Here is a 17309-nt window from a genome sequence, read left to right on the forward strand (position 1 = left end):
CGAGGAACTTAAAACTTGCTACCCTCTCCACTACTGTTCCATCGATGTGGATAGGGGGGGTGTTCCCTCTGCTGTTTCCTGAAGTCCACAATCATCTCCTTAGTTTTGTTGACGTTGAGTGTGAGGTTATTTTTTTTCCTGACACCACACTCCGAGGGCCCTCACCTCCTCCCTGTAGGCCGTCTCGTCGTTGTTGGTAATCAAGCCTACCACTGTTGTGTCGTCCGCAAACTTGATGATTGAGTTGTTAGTCTGCTAAATTAGCTATATTATGAGTACAACTGTCATTTGCTGTCGGCATCAGGATATGACTTAAGAGAACTAGTTAGCTCCAAAAGTGGTTAGTAGTGGATTTGACTGTATGACAGTGCATTCAAAGCCATTAAGTGGCTAGCCATACTACAAGGTACAAGGTTCCTGCGAAGTAATTGCAATGACAGTCCACCACAACATGCCCGATAGCCTCCTGATTAGCAAGGGGTAGTTTGTGTTGAAGTGTATGGTGTATTAAAAACACAGTTTGAGATCGTTGTGAGGCGCTTTCTACAGTAGTTTGAATGGGGAATGGAGCATCCCGGAAAAATGTTGTCTGAGGTTGCAACAGTAACCAAGGGGGGCAGTGCTTAGCGACAAATCAATTATTGGCAAAATAGCTGATCTGACTGGTCAAAAAAATAATAATCAGAGTTGGGCTGCCTGTGTAAATGCATACATAGACATATTATCTGATGTTAGATTGCTTGCAACTTCCTAACCTCGGACACAACACATACTGGACCACAGAGAGTCAATGGCAGTCTGATCAGTCAGTCAATGATCTGATTAGTGTGTGTGTAGCACATGGGGATGTGTGAAATGTACTCCTCAGCCTGAAGTGTCCCCACAGAATAGCTAGCTTTTCACGTGATGCCAACTGGTAATGTGTTTCAGGAGGGGTGGTCATGTGTGCTAGCAAGGCAGAGGTCCTGGGATCGAGTCTCGGTGTGAGTTTAAAGAGGAGGAAGTGGTACTTGCTAGGCAAGCAGCCTGAAGTCCTTTACGTGTGTGTGCGTACGCAGACATGCAGCACATGTTACACAATCAGCTGATTGCTCATTCAGCACAGTGACACTGCTGAGCAAACAAGCCCTTTTCTTAAATGTAACAACATTTCAGCCGTCATTCTTTCTGTCACCTCATAATGTTGGTTGGTTTGTAGAATATATACTTATAGCCTATTCAGTCACAGATGGACTGCCTGGGGAGTGGTTTAAGGGAGACATTAACAGAATAATAATTGTCCTTTTATTGCCAATGGCTCTCTTTCACGTCTCTCGCAAAAAGAGCCTAATCAGATTTTATTGGCACTCAAATAGAGCTTACCCGGTCATGCCGCTAATGTCGTTGTTCATAAATGATTCACAGCACACTGTTCTCTCTTACGATTGAATAGTCTTTTTATGTTAGATATCCCCCCGTGAGCTGAGAACCAACACCGCAGTATGACTTGAGGTCCAATATATTTGTGGGCAGCATTTATTTCATTTTTGAAGATTTGTAACCACAGGGCATCTAGGCTCAAAGCATGTCTGTATGGCCCATGGAAGACTGCTGTTACTTTTTGTAGGTCTACAGTACGGATTGCAAAGCTTAGGAGTCAGACAGCAGACACACCCTCATCAGCATTCAGTGCTAGGCTTTTAAATCTGTGTCGGCCTGCCCAGTACACTGCCCACAGTAAGGTCAGACTCATGTTCAGGAGAAGGGTCAGGGAGGAAGCCTATGCCCTCTTTTGCTGACAATATGGGATGGAAGATAACTTCATGTAAACAAAGATTTAGACTGACTTGTGGCTTGGCCACTGACTACATTACACAAGTATGCCAGTGTGGGTTCAAATCTGGCCCACTGTCTTTGTGATACACTTTCCCACTGTCTCTCCTTTATCCAGTAGAACATACAAAAATACAGTGAGCTACAAAATTATTGGGACAATGACACATTGTTGTTGTTGTTTTGGCTCTGTTCTCCAGCACTTTGGATTTGAAATTATACAATGACTCGGAGGTGCATGTTGTGCATAAAGTGCATATTGTCAGCTTTAATTTTAGGGTATTTTCATCAATATCAGGTGAAACTTTTGGAAGTTGCAACACCCCCCATTTTAGGGGACCAAAAGTATTGGGACAAATTAACATATGTGTATTAAAGAAGGCAAACGTTTAGTATTTGGTCCCATATCCAGGCTGCCCTTCGTTACGCACACCTGTCACCATCATGGGGTGGTAGTGTAGCCTAGTGGTTAGAGCATTGGACTAGTAACCGAGAGGTTGTAAGTTCGAATCACCAAGCTGACAAGGTACAAATCTGTCGCTCTACCCCTGTTCCTAGGCCGTCATTGAAAATAAGAATTTGTTCTTAACTGACTTGCCTAGTTAAATAAAGAATTATGCGCAGCGTCGCAATATTGGACTCACCTGGACTCCATTACTTTGTTGATTACCCCCTCTATATCTGTCTGCTCCTCAGTTTGTTCCCTGTGTCAGCATTGATGTCGTTATTGCTCTGTTTCATGTCCGTGGTTCATTAAATGTTCACTCGCTGTTTATGACTCTACAAACTTGTTCGATGCATTTGCTGTTTGTTTAGGTTGTGTTTCAGATTATTTTGTTCCCAATAGAAATTAATGGTAAATAATGTATTGTGTCATTTTGGACTCACTTTTATTGTAAATAAGAATAGAATATGTTTCTACATTAATGTGGATGCTACCATGATTACATATAATCCTAAATTAATTGTGAGTAAGAGTGTTAGCCGCACAAATATCATACCCCCTCCCCCTAAGTGCTAACCTCCCCTACTATTGGTTAGCATGAGAGGTTAGCATGTCTTGGGGGTATGATCTTTTTACGTCTAACTTTCTCACTCATCGTTATTCACAATTCATTCAGCACTATCCATAATCATGGTAGCATCCACATGAATGTAGAAGTGTTTAGAAACATATTCTATTCTTATTTACAATATAAGTATCTCCAAAAGTACACATTTACCATTCATTTCTATTGCGCACAAAATAATCTGAAACACAACCAAAACAAACATCAAATGCATCCAAAGACTTTGTAGAGTCACAAACAAGCTTGATGTTATCATTGCGTGCTAGGAATATGGGACCAAATACTCAACTTTTGACTACTTTAATACAAATATAATACACACTTTTGGTCCCCTAAAATGTGGGGACTATGTACAAAAAGTGCTGTAATTTCTCAATGGTTTACCCGATATGGATTAAAGTACCCTCAAATTAAAGCTGACAGTTTGCAATTTAACCTCATAGCCATTGTATCGTTTAAGAAATGCTGGAGTACAGAGCCAAAACAACAACACAACAAAGCCTACCATCAGTAACACACTACGCCACCAGGGACTCAAATCCTGCAGTGCCAGACGTGTCCCCCTGCTTAAGCCAGTACATGTCCAGGCCCATCTGAAGTTTGCTAGAGAGCATTTGTATGATCCAGAAGAAGATTGGGAGAATGTCATATGGTCAGATGAAACCAAAATATAACTTTTTGGTAAAAACTCAACTCGTCGTGTTTGGAGGACAAAGAATGCTGAGTTACATCCAAAGAACACGGTGGAAACATCATGCTTTGGGGCTGTTTTTCTGCAAAGGGACCAGGACGACTGATCCGTGTAAAGGAAAGAATGAATGGGGCCATGTATCGTGAGATTTTGAGTGAAAACCTCCTTCCATCAGCAAGGGCATTGAAGATGAAACGTGGCTGGATCTTTCAGCATGACAATGATCCCAAACACATCGCCCGGGCAACAGAGGAGTGGCTTCGTAAGAAGCATTTCAAGGTCCTGGAGTGGCCTAGCCAGTCTCCAGATCTCAACCCCATAGAAAATCTTTGTAGGGAGTTGAAAGTCCGTGTTGCCCAGCAACAGCCCCAAAACATCACTGCTCTAGAGGAGATCTGAATGGAGGAATGGGCCAAATTACCAGCAACAGTGTGTGAAAACTTACAGAAAACGTTTCACCTCTGTCATTGCCAACAAAGGGTATATAACAAAGTATTGAGAAACTTTTGTTATTGACCAAATACTTATTTTCCACCATAATTTGCAAATAAATTCATTAAAATTCCTACAATGTGATTTTCTGGATTTTTTTTCTCGTTTTGTACCTATGATGAAAATTACAGGCCTCTCTCATCTTTTTAAGTGGGAGAACTTGCACAATTGGTGGCTGACTAAATACTTTTTTGCCCCACTGTATATATAAAAAATAAATATCATAATTAGCAGTTGGACCAGACTGCAATAGGTAAACTATTTCAATTGGCCCATCTGATGGATTAATGACCACCCACTTCCTGGTCCCGAGCTAACCAGACAGACATGTTCTTAATCATCACCTAAATTTAGATGTCTAATTTGTTGATATCTTCATTTTCGGATGTCCATATGAATTAACCCGGTTGGATGCTATTGTTGCGGTGCCCACACAGACATTTAATGCTTCAGTAAGACGGGGCAAGAGAGGAAAGGGGCCGCTATCGCCTGTCACTCTCTTTAACCTCCCCGCTGCAACGGGGTCGCAGCCTGTGACTGCAATTACCCGGAGATCTCCACAGTCCACATGAATTGATAAGGACTGTCCAAACGGAACGTAGGACAGGCATACCGGCATCTTTCCATTGTATCCCAGTTTAGATCATAAAGGCCTGATCATTCATTTAGAATGGATGAAATAGATATGCGTGTTCGTTTGGTGTGGCTGGAATCGTACCAGGTGTATTTTAAAGGGTAAGGATCATCATTACACCCTAGAATGACTGACGTAAACCCCACAGCAGACAGAGTAACATAATGCCAGTCCATTCATAGGGCCCATATTTATCTAGCATCTCAGTGGTGATTTAGAATCAGTTTGAACCTTTTAGATTACAATGAATAAGGTGGGCAGGGGCAACCTGATCCTAGATCAGCACTCCTACTCTAAGATGCTTGATACATATGGCCGGCCAGAATCGAATCCCATGCTTAGGACAGGCACGGTAACAGAGTTGGGTTAGAGTGGGTCTTTCCTCCTCTTGCCAGTCCCTCTAGTCAACAACATTTGCATTCAGTGCCCTGTTAGCAGCTGGCTCCTCTTCTCTCCTCTCTCCTCCTATCCCCTCCTCTTCCACCCTCTCCTCTCAATGCCCGTGACAGGAGAGAGAGAACGGATGAGTCAGGAGAATGACGAAGATGCCTGCAGCACAGCACTCATATCAGAGCCGAGGCCATGTCACGAAGTAGCAATGCATGAGCACAATTACATAGTCCGCTTTAATAATCCAGTTCTTCGCATGAGGTAAGAGGACATTGTCGGCATTTTAAAGCTTGTACTGGAGGATAAGGTTTTTAATTTAGTGCTCATACAGGGTTTAGTGTAGACCCTAGGTAATGTGCAGCCTATGGTGGGTAATGCAACTCATGTTTATTTTTGTGTGTGTAGACAGACATAAATGCGGGAATATTCAATTAACACTATCATTTAACTATAACATTATATGTGCAGCTAGACTGGAATTTGTTGATTTTCCTCAATTATTGACGTACTGGAGTATAGGGTGACCTATGACCCTTATAAAGTGGACTCATCGGTGCTCGTCCATTGGGCGACAGGTCAGGTCCTGTCTATGTTCCAGAGGATTCCCACTCACTCCCACACATTAGTGTAGTCTGCCTGGCTGTCACTCACTCGCTCAGGGAGATCCCTCCCGTGCCGTGAGAGCTGCTCCTGCTGCCTATTTTAAGTCAGGAGATTTATTTAAGAGCCCATTACACAAGATTAACCGTGGAGGTACGCCTATAAATGGAACTGAGGAGCCTATTCGTGGAAGTCTTCCTAAAGCAGGCAGCACATCTCCCTAACAGACTAAACACTGTCTTGCTTTAAGTGCTCTGTCTGGCTAAGTGATGAATAGAACTTAAAGGGGAAAGAGTGGCTTCGTTTACAATGAATCCTGTAGGTGCTGATAATTGGGAGAAGGATTCTTAAACACTCTCATCACTTTAAAGTGCACAGTGGATATAATGGCTAGTACCCTACAGCCTATATTAAGCTCAACCTAAACGAGCCCAGGACAGGCACATGGGCGATGATGTGCCCAATCCATTCAGGGAAAGTATTAAATGGATGAAAAGTTGTCTGGAAGACATGCACCCTAACCAGCCAGTAGATACTAATTCACTCCCAAGGTTTCCGTATTTTCCTTCCGCTGAGGAAAGTTTCTCCATGCCACAGTTATATACGGTTGCAAAATTCTGGTAACTTTCCCAAAATGTTCAGTCCCGAGTGGAAGATCAGCAGGGAATAAGCAAGAAATCTGGAATCCTTCATCTGGGATTGGTTTAAAACCTGGGAATTTTGGGAAGGTTACCACCATTTTGCAACTGTAGTCAAACAGTAGGCACAGGCCTTTGATTCAACATGGTCTGTGACAGTCAAAGACTTCAAAAAAAAGTTCTTAGTGAAATTGTTGGACTGGAATCGGTTAGCACTATAGATGTAGAGTGTTTTGGGGAAACCAAAATGGCAACCACCAGCCACTCTGCTGAAAGAACAGCACAGACCAGCCTTCGTTGTGTTTTCACTAGTGACCAGCGTGAACTGCAAAGTGATATCTAAATCCTATTGGAATCCAGCTTGAGTAGGGACATCCAACAATTAGAACTTTCATTCACCCACAATCTGCATTCAGAATGACTGCCAGGGTTAGAAAGACTCATTAATGAGACTACCTAAACCATCGACAATAAACTTGAACAGCGATTTCAATAATGCGTGCAATAAGTCCAACTAAGAAATTGGATTTGTTTAGAAAAACGTATGCTATTTATCTTTGTGTATCATCAAATGAATTCATTCATCAATCAATGCAAGCTACATGCAAAAACATAGATATTGAAACAAAACTGCATTAGAGAATGCTGGGATATATGATAATGTTGGGTGTGGTTTTTGGAGCTCCCGAGTGGCGCAGCACTCTAAGGCACTGCATCTCAGAGCAAGAGGTGGCACTGCATCTCAGAGCAAGTGGTGTCACTACAGTCCCTGGTTTTTATCCAGGCTGTATCACATCTGGCCGTGATTGGGAGTCTACCACAAAATATAGCTTACATGTTGTTAACAGTATAAGTCAACCCAGTCTGTTTTGCCCTGTACACTCATCGGTTTTGTTACTAAAGAGCTTTGGGCCAGGAACCAAAACGTTGCTGGATCAAATCCCCGAGCTGACAAGGTAAAAATCTGTCATTCTGCCCCTGAGCAAGGCAGTTAACCCACGGTTCCCCAGGCACCGATGTGGATGACGATTAAGGCAGCCCCCCACACCTCTCTGATTCAGAGGTTAAATGCAGAACACACATTTCAGTTGAAGGCTGTCAGTTGTACAACTGACTAGGTATCCCCCCTTTCCCCTAAGCATCCAACCCATCTATTGCTGTATAACTGAATGTATAACTCTCTTGGGCTTTGAACTCACGACTTCTTGTTAGCTAATGACTTGACTTTCCAGCTACACTACCAGGTCTGTGGGCATGACATAGATAGGCAACAGATTTAATGGTGAGAATACATTTCTGCACTTTGCTAAAAGTTGCCCATAATCAAGTCGATAATTGTCAGATTATCTGACAACACCAACGTAAAAACAGCAGTGCTCAGGGACACTTGATGTAAAGTGTGTATAAGGGGATTTGAACTTGCAAGCTTTTGGGCAGTGCATTCATGTTTCAGCAGTGCCACCAGGTACATCTTTATTACCAACAACATACACTGAGTGTACAAAACATTAAGGACACCTGCTCTTTCCATGACAAAAACTGACCTGGCGAATCCTGGTGAATGCTATGATCCCTTATTGGTGTCACTTGTTAAATCCACTTCAAGCCTTGAGACATGGATTGTGTATGTGTGCCATTCAGAGGGTGAATGAGCAAGACAATAGATCTAAGTGTCTCTGAAGCAGATAAGGTAGTAGGTGCCAGCGCACCGATTTGTGTCAAAAACTGCAATGCTGCTGGGTTTTTCCACGCTCAATCGTTTACAGTGTGTATCAAGAATGGTCCACCACCCAAAGGACATCCAGCCAACTTGACACAACTGTGGGAAGTATTGGAGTCAACATAGGCCTGCATCCCTGTGGAACACCGTCGACACCTTGTAGAGTCCATGTCCCGATGAATTGAGGCTTTTCTGAGGGCAAACGGGAGGTGCAACTCAATATTAGGAAGGTGTTCTTAATGTTTTGTACACTCAGTGAATATCCACACACTCAATATTAGGGTACAGTTAGGGTACAGTGGTGAACCCTGGGGACCAAAAACATCAAAGGTACTTCAGAGATACACATAGGAACAGTTTATTTTATCGTACATGTGCGGATAATCTAGTATAATGCTAAATTTTTCTACCCAATACTTTGTCAATAAGGTACAATTGTTACTGCACTTTGAAATGTAGATGGGGCTTGTTAGCATATTTGGGGGCCTGAACTAATAAATGTGTATTTGTGCCCACCATCAGTGGAAGTGTTGTACCAGTTTGTTTATTAATGGTTATATCCTCAAAGGTTGAATATATCCTTTAACACAGTCAAATATCTTTGTAAGAGCATATGACATTAAAGAGCTGCACCTGAAAGATTACTGTGCATTTCACAGAATTTGGATACCTGGAAAATCCAATATCATGCATTACTGGCTACCGTGCTCTATATTTTCAAGTATAGTGGTAGCTGCATCATGTTATTGGTATGCTTGTAGTTGTTAAAGGACTGGTGAGTTTTTCAGGATAGAAAGCAACAGAATGGAGCTAAGCGCAGGCAAAATCCTAGAGGAAAACCTGGTTCACTCTGGTTTCCACCAGACACTGGGATATGAATTCCCCTTTCAGCAGGATAATAACCTAAAACACAAGGCCAAATCTACACTGGTGTTGCTTACCAATAAGACAGGGAATGTTCCTGAGGGGCTGAGTTACAGTTTTGACTTAAATCTACTTGAAAATATATGGCAAGACCTGAAAATGGTTGTCTAGCAATAGACAACAACCAATTTGACAGAGCTTGAAGACTTTTAAAAATAATAATGGGCAAATGTTGCACAATCCAGGTATGGAAGCTCTTAGATACTTAGAAATCTATTTAATTTTGAATGCAGGCTGTAACACAACAAAATGTGGAATAAGTCAAGGGGTATGAATACTTTCTGATGGCACTGTAAATCAAAATAACAAGGGGGGGACACATGTGAGATTCGAACCCTTGCCAAAATCTGCAACAATTATGTGGACTAGGCTCTTTACACAGAGATAAATTATACCAGTATGGCAAATACACCCGATCGTTTCTTTGATACTTTGGTGTGATAAGGATACTTACATAGATGAATAAGTGTTGGAACACTTACAACTACTTCAATGATTTTAATTGGCTGATGCACTTGTGCCAGGATATAATCAGTGCCACCTGTTGAAGTTAGCATAGGGCTAAATTGTACCATGTTATCTGATGGGACCAGCTACAATTTTAGCGTTTGGTCACATGCAAGTAAATTAATGCTTTTCATTGGCTGATTGTGCACGATAATCTATTTAAACCTGTACTGCGTAACAATGTGTAATACAGGTGTTTTTGAAGACCCCTCTGGCAAGAATGCAATTTTTTTCCTAGATTTGAACACCAAATACCTGAATCCCCAGCTCTCATTGGTAGTCGCCACTGGGATGACGTAGCGTCAACATCCGCTCTTAGACTTTGTGTCTGTGTTATCTAGTGGAAACCTAGTGTCGCCAATTTTACTTTGTGGCTGTGGTAAATAGTGACAATGGGGACAGAGTGGGACATTTGAGACTGTGGATGCCGAATGCGAAAATAGTTACGGACAAGATTGAAGATAACTCGATTCCATTTTAGCAACAGTGTCTTCAGAACTGGTAAAGAATCTTTATATATATATATATACATATGTTATAATACTCACGTTGTCAGCCAGAAAGGTAGCTAACATTACCAATGTCAAGGTAGCTAGCTACATGGTTGATCATAGTTAACGTTACTGTGAATTTCCCTGCCTGGTACAAAATAGCAATATGATGATAGCTTTAGTACATTCGTTTTCACACTTGCGTAAAAAAACTGCTGTGTAAAATAATACGTTTGGACTATCATAGTTCTGCATTCATTGAAAATAACTCTTCTGCGTGAAAATCCTTATTGGCTAGACATAAAATACCATGTCGTGAGCATTACAATACAATCCTAATGACAGTGTTGTGTAAGTTTCATGCTTTTTCTGTAGGATTCCAGTTTTGAAGAGCCGCATACCATGCAGGGGCACAGGCAGGGCTGCAGAAAGAACTGGACAGGAAGACCTTGAAAGGGCTGCCCGAATGCAAGACAGGCTGTCAGAGATGAAGGTTAGTAAATAAAAATATTTCACCTGTGGTACGGTTTACCCACTTCACAACATTCTAATCACATCGCATAATATTTGTCTGCATTCTGTAATTTCATGTCGATTTTTTTTCCTTTATCATTACAGGCTAAATTACAAGAGCTGTCCTTTGAAGAAAGGGGAGATGTTCTGGAGCTGGCCGCTTCCCATAGATCTGGAGCGATTTTTGACATCATGGAGTACCGGAGAGCTATCCCAGGGACTCCGGACAACCTCGCTGGCACACCTGCATGAATTGCAGGGAGACTCCTGCACCTTACAACACACAACTGCTGCCATTTCACCACTGCAATATACCATTTATATATTACTAAGTGTGTTTACATAACAGGTTAACACTTCCCACAACTACTCTGTACTTTATTCTTCAATTGGATCCCAATTAGGAAAAAATACACCATTTAATGATATCTTTGTAAGTCTGTTTGGTATTAGTTCAGTACTTTATGAGAATGTTTCCCTTACACTGTGTTTTTGTTATTTTGAGGAAAGTTTCATCGACTACCTTGTATTCTTGTTTATCTCCCTAATAAAACTATTTGACCTGATCGGTTTAATCGGACTGACTTGTTTTGTATTGTATTTACACCACGGTAGTCCATCCGTCTTTCTGGACTGCTAATTTGAAGTGTAAACCGTCAAGAGCATAGATATCTAGGAGAAAATAACAGTTTAGTAAATAATGCTAAAATCATTCCAAAAGTACAATAATGATGACTGTATGCTAGATTTTTTTTTTAAATGCACAAGTATTGTTTCTCACAAGTTTGTTGCCCACACAAACGTCCCTTATAATACAAACTCAGCAAAAACTCACCTTTTTCAGGACCCTGTCTTTCAAAGATAATTCGTAAATATCCAAATACCTTCACAGATCTTTATTGAAAGGGTTTAAACACTGTTTCCCATACTTGTTCAATGAACCATAAACAATTAATGCACATGCACCTGTGGAACGGTCGTTAAGACACTAACAGCTTACAGACGGTAGGCAATTCAAGTCACAGTTATGAAAACTTAGGACACTAAAGAGGCCTTTCTACTGACTCTGAAAAACACTAAAAGAAAGATGCCAGGGTCCCTGCTCATCTGTGTGAACGTGGCTTAGCCATGCTGCAAGGAGGCATGAGGACTGCAGATGTGGCCAGGGAAATAAATTGCAATGTCCATACTGTGAGACGCCTAAGACAACGCTACAGGGAGACAGGACGGACAGCTGATCGTCTTCGCAGAGACAGACCACGTGTAACAACACCTGCACAGGATCGGTACAGCCGAACATCACACCTGCGGAACAGGTACAGGATGGCAACAACAACTGCCCTAGTTACACCAGGAATGCACAATCCCTCCATCAGTGCTCAGACTGTCCGCAATAGGCTGAGAGAGACTGGACTGAGAGCTTGTAAGCCTGTTGTAAGGCAGGTCCTCACCAGACATCACCGGCAACAATGTCACCTATGGGCACAAACCCACCGTCGCTGGACCAAACAGGGCTGACAAAAAGTGCTCTTCACTGACAAGTCGCTGTTTTGGCTCACCAGCGGTGATGGTCGGATTCGTGTTTATAGTCGAAGGAATGAGCATTACACCGAGGCCTGTACTCTGGAGTGGGATCGATTTGAAGGTGGAGGGTCCCTCATGGTCTGGGGCGGTGTGTCGCAGCATCATCGGACTGAGCTTGTTGTCATTGCAGGCAATCTCAACGTTGTGCGTTACAGGGAAGACATCCTCCTCCCTCATGTGGTACCCTTCCTGCAGGCTCATCCTGACATGATCCTCCAGCATGACAATGCCACCAGCCATACTGTTCATTCTGTGTGTGATTTCCTGCAGGACAGGAATGTCAGTGTTCTGCCATGGCCAGTGAAGAGCCCGGATCTCAATCCCATTGAGCACGTCTGGGACCTGTTGGATCGGAGGGTAAGGGCTAGGGCCATTTCCCCCAGAAATGTCCGGGAACTTGCAGGTGCCTTGGTGGAAGAGTGGGGTAACATCTCACAGCAAGAACTGACAAATCTCGTTGAGTCCATGAGGCTACACTGACTGTTACTTTTGATTTTGACCTCCCCCCCCTTTTTTTTCAGGGACACATTAATCCATTCTGTTAGTCATATGTCTGTGGAACTTGTTCAGTTTATGTCTCAGTTGTAGAAATATTTACACACGTTAAGTTTGCTGAAAATAAACGCAGTTGACAGTGAGAGGACGTTTCTTTTTTTGCTGAGTTTATATGATTGGCTGTAGGCCCACCTCTCTCAACAACATTTCTGAGTACTCTGTAGGTTTTTACATTTTCTGGGAACCAGCACGTCTGACAACAGGGAAAGCTCAGGTCCTTCCCAGCCCAAAGGTGTGCTTACTGCACCTTGTGTTGCGTGGCGACGTCTCCTCGAAATTGTAGCTGCTCAGCCGTTGGTGGTGGCACTTCATGGGGTCTTGGGTCATCTGATCACAGGATCATTTTCCTTTGTTAGCCCCAGTCTCCTTTAGGTGAAAGAGAATAATATTTGGTTGTCTATGGAATTTCATTACTATCAGTCCAGAACTGTAGTGTTGACATCTGTTGAAAATATAACAGTGATATCATGTATTGTAATGAGTTCTAATTCATATTTTAAAAAATACATTTTTATATCATACAAATCTTTTTCACAACCGAGAGGACAACTAACGCTTACATCTTGTTGCTCTACGCGTGTCATCAATCAAGCCTCCGAGGACTGGAGTTGACCATCCCTGACCTAGATCAAGGTTTCCCAAACTCAGTCCTGGGGCCTGCCCTGGGTGCACGTTTTGGTTTTTGCCCTAGTACTACCAACTCATCAAGTTTTGATTATTTGAATCAGCTGTGTAGTGCTAGGGCAAAAATCAAAACGTGCACCCAGGAGGGGCCCACAGGGCTGAGCTTGGGGAAACCCTGCTAGAACAGAGATAAAAACAAGCTAGTTTTAGAATGTTGCGTTGTACAACAGCTGACTAAAGATTGGGGCATTCAGATCAAGAACGCGAGATGTGCAGTTGAGATTGTTTCTACGGTAGCAGTGCCGCTTTACAATTCTGTGATGAAACGTTGAAACAAAGTTGCCACTTGTAGAAAACACGTGTCACGAAATACATACACCAGAAACAGGGTACACGTTTTTGACTGAAATGTCAGCAAGCCAGGCTAGCTATGTAAAAAAATAGCTAGCTAGCTCTCTGCTTGGCTAGCTACTTCGCTGAACACAGAATGTTAGCGCACTGTTCTTTGAATGGCTAAAAGTCGCAAGACTTTGGCTACAGTTGACATGTTGAATCTTGAATACTCCAGCCAACGACATGAGGCGTTCTAAGACTAGACTGATCAGATCAAATAAACCATTGCATCTCATCATATGTATCTGAATTGGGCATTGTGGCTATGCAGTACACTTGTGTAAACTGAGGTAGCTAGCTAGACAATATGAGCATGGCTCTCAGACCACAGACATCAGAAATATAACACAAGGTCAAGTAACGTTATAAAGTGAGGTTGACTCCCAAGTAATCAGCTCCACGGCCATCATTATCATATTTTCCAGCATGTTCCATTGCAGTTACATCTTTTGAATTGTTTGTTTTAATGTCTGTTTTTTTTGTATGAATCTTTTAATGTATCTTATGCGACAAAAATATATATTTTTAAATATGTATTTTTCTAAACCAAGCCAATCTGTTAGTTGGACTTATTGCACCCATGACTGAAATAGTTGTTCCAGTTTAGGTAGTCTCATTCAATCTGTTCTCTAACCCTGGCAGTCATTCTGAATGCAGATTGTGGGAATACACTCTTGCTAGATTCCAATAGGAATTAAATGTCACTTTGCAACCAGGGTAATGTGACTTGATGTTTTTTCTTCTTCTTTAGTTTATGTCCAAAACACAGTGAAGGCTGGTCACCAGCAAAAACACAACGAAGCCTGGTCAGCCAGCATAACCAGCTAGACCGTGCTGGTCAGACCAGCTTGACCATCTAGCCCATACTGGTCTGCCATTATAACCAGCTAGACCATGCTGGTTGGCCAGCAGAACCAGTTGGACCATGCTGGTCAGATGTGCTTTACCTGCTAGACCATGCTGGTCAGACCAGCATCCGACCAGCACTGACCCGTATAGGTCAGCATGGACCAGCTTGAAATGTATGCTGGTCTATGCAAGTTTTTTCAGCAGGGCAGAGAGCTTCTTCGTTTTCTCTACTCTCTCATCTTGAGTTTGAGAAATCCCCCCAAGTGTACTGCCAATCTTCACAGCAAAGGAACCCTGCTGGGAACACCCTGCAGTGTAATGGTGAACTACTCATTGCCCTGTGTCTGTGAGCATCCCCCACGCTGCTCTCTCTCTCATTGCTGTGAAAGTCAGCTTTTTATTCATTAGAGGAAACATGTCATCTCGACTGCATGACGGATGGGGTGTTTGTGTGTTGGTCGCCATGAATAGCCAAGCCAGTAGGCAATTTTGATGCTTGGTTATGTGTGTGTGTGTGTGTGTGTGTGTGTGTGTGTGTGTGTTTCACAATATGTAACCTCAGCATGTTATTAAAGTTTTAGCCAAAAACTTGGTATTGGATTTTTTTGGGGGGTCTGTTTACCGAATGTATCTATTTGCATGTATTCCATTTGTAGGTTGTTGTGTATCTACAGTATACACTATGCGTCTGTCATTTAGTCTTTATCATTTAGGTATATTAAGAGAAGGACCATTAAAAGTGATATACTGTGGTTCACAATTGTAAACGCCTCCAGCCACTACTTGTTGCGTAACAGTAGGCTCACAATAGGCATTGGCTATTAGAAAGACTCCGGAGTAAGTCAGTACAGTAAGAGTTACTGAAGCCATCCACAATGCACAATCCCGTTTTACATATGACATAAAAGCTCCACACGGTGTTTGTTAAACAACCATTTTACACGTTTGGCAGAAACAGACACAAGGCCTTTGCACGTTGACAGAGACCATGTTCCCGCCCGCACGTCTCTCTCTCTGTTTCCCGCCTGGATTAATCACGTCCTCCCACTGCTCGTAAATAAAGTCAAAAAGGGAAGTGGGCCCTCTGATGTAGTCATAACATATACGCTGTGGAGTTATGTAGGGCCCTTGTGCTGAGGTACACGGAGGAATGAACGGCGATGTGAGCCAAAGCAGGGCCCTAAAACTCTGCCAGATTTAATTTCATGCTTGGCCGAGCACGGCCTCTGAGACGGTGACATTTACATGGCCCTCTATAGCACCGCCAGTCGCTACAAGCCCACGGCACTGGCTAAATCAGGCAGCACTGCGGCCAATGAATGGAGAGGGGGAGAGAGAGGGAGCGAGAGAGAGGTAGAGAGAAAGGAGTGAGAGCGGGTAAGATACACATGGAGAGGGAGAGAAAGGGGGAGAGCATGGAAGATACACATGGAGAGGGAGAGAAAGAGGGAGAGCTTGGAAGATACACATGGAGAGGGAGAGAAAGAGGGAGAGCAAGAGGGAGAGCATGGAAGATACACATGGAGAGGGAGAGAAAGAGGGAGAGCTTGGAAGAAACACATGGAGAGGGAGAGAAAGAGGGAGAGCAAGAGGGAGAGCATGGAAGATACACATGGAGAGAGAGAGAAAGAGGGAGAGCATGGAAGATACACATGGAGAGAGAGAGAAAAAGGGAGAGCATGGAAGATACACATGGAGAGAGAGAAAGAGGGAGAGCTTGGAAGATACACATGGAGAGAGAGAGAAAGAGGGAGAGCTTGGAAGATACACATGGAGAGAGAGAGAAAGAGGGAGAGCTTGGAAGATACACATGGAGAGAGAGAAAAAGGGAGAGCTTGGAAGATACACATGGAGAGAGAGAGAAAGAGGGAGAGCTTGGAAGATACACATGGAAGATACACATGGAGAGAGAGAGAAAGAAGGGAGAGCATGGAAGATACACATGGAGAGGGAGAGAAAGAGGGAGAGCATGGAAGATACACATGGAGAGGGAGAGAAAGAGGGAGAGCATGGAAGATACACATGGAGAGGGAGAAAGAGGGAGAGCATGGAAGATACACATGGAGAGCATGGAAGATACACATGGAGAGAGAGAAGAGAGGAGAGCATGGAAGATACACATGGAGAGGAGAAAAGAGGGAGAGCATGGAAGATACACATGGAGAGAGAAAAGGGAGCTTGGAAGATACACATGGAGAGGGAGAGAAAGAGGGAGAGCATGGAAGATACACATGGAAGATACACATGGAGAGGGAGAGAAAGAGGGAGAGCATGGAAGATACACATGGAGAGAGAGAAAAGAGAGCTTGGAAGATACACATGGAGAGAGCTTGGAAGATACATGGAGAGGGAGAAAGAGGGAGAGCATGGAAGATACATGGAGAGGAGAGAAAGAGGGAGAGCATGGAAGATACACATGGAAGATACACATGGAGAGAGAGAAAAGGGAGAGCTTGGAAGATACACATGGAGAGGGAGAGAAAGAGGGAGAGCATGGAAGATACACATGGAGAGAGAGAGAAAGAGGGAGAGCTTGGAAGATACACATGGAGAGAGAGAAAGAGGGAGAGCTTGGAAGATACACATGGAGAGGAGAAAAGGGAGAGCTTGAAGACACATGGAGAGAGAGAAAGAGGGAGAGCTTGGAAGATACACATGGAGAGGGAGAGAAAGAGGGAGAGCTTGGAAGATACACATGGAGAGGGAGAGAAAGAGGGAGAGCTTGGAAGATACACATGGAGAGGGAGAGAAAGAGGGAGAGCTTGGAAGATACACATGGAGAGGGAGAGAAAGAGGGAGAGCTTGGAAGATACACATGGAGA

The 17309-nt window shown here is 43.1% G+C and overlaps 1 protein-coding gene across 2 annotated transcripts in view; it reads left to right on the top strand.

Annotated features, from left to right (window-relative positions):
• dlgap1b (discs, large (Drosophila) homolog-associated protein 1b) overlaps window positions 1–17309 on the top strand; it is a 279478-nt gene that overhangs the window by 22553 nt on the left and 239616 nt on the right. The gene's annotated exons all lie outside the window — the stretch shown is intronic.

Source organism: Oncorhynchus tshawytscha, linkage group LG29 (assembly GCF_018296145.1).
Source record: "Oncorhynchus tshawytscha isolate Ot180627B linkage group LG29, Otsh_v2.0, whole genome shotgun sequence".
Lineage (NCBI taxonomy): Eukaryota > Metazoa > Chordata > Actinopteri > Salmoniformes > Salmonidae > Oncorhynchus > Oncorhynchus tshawytscha.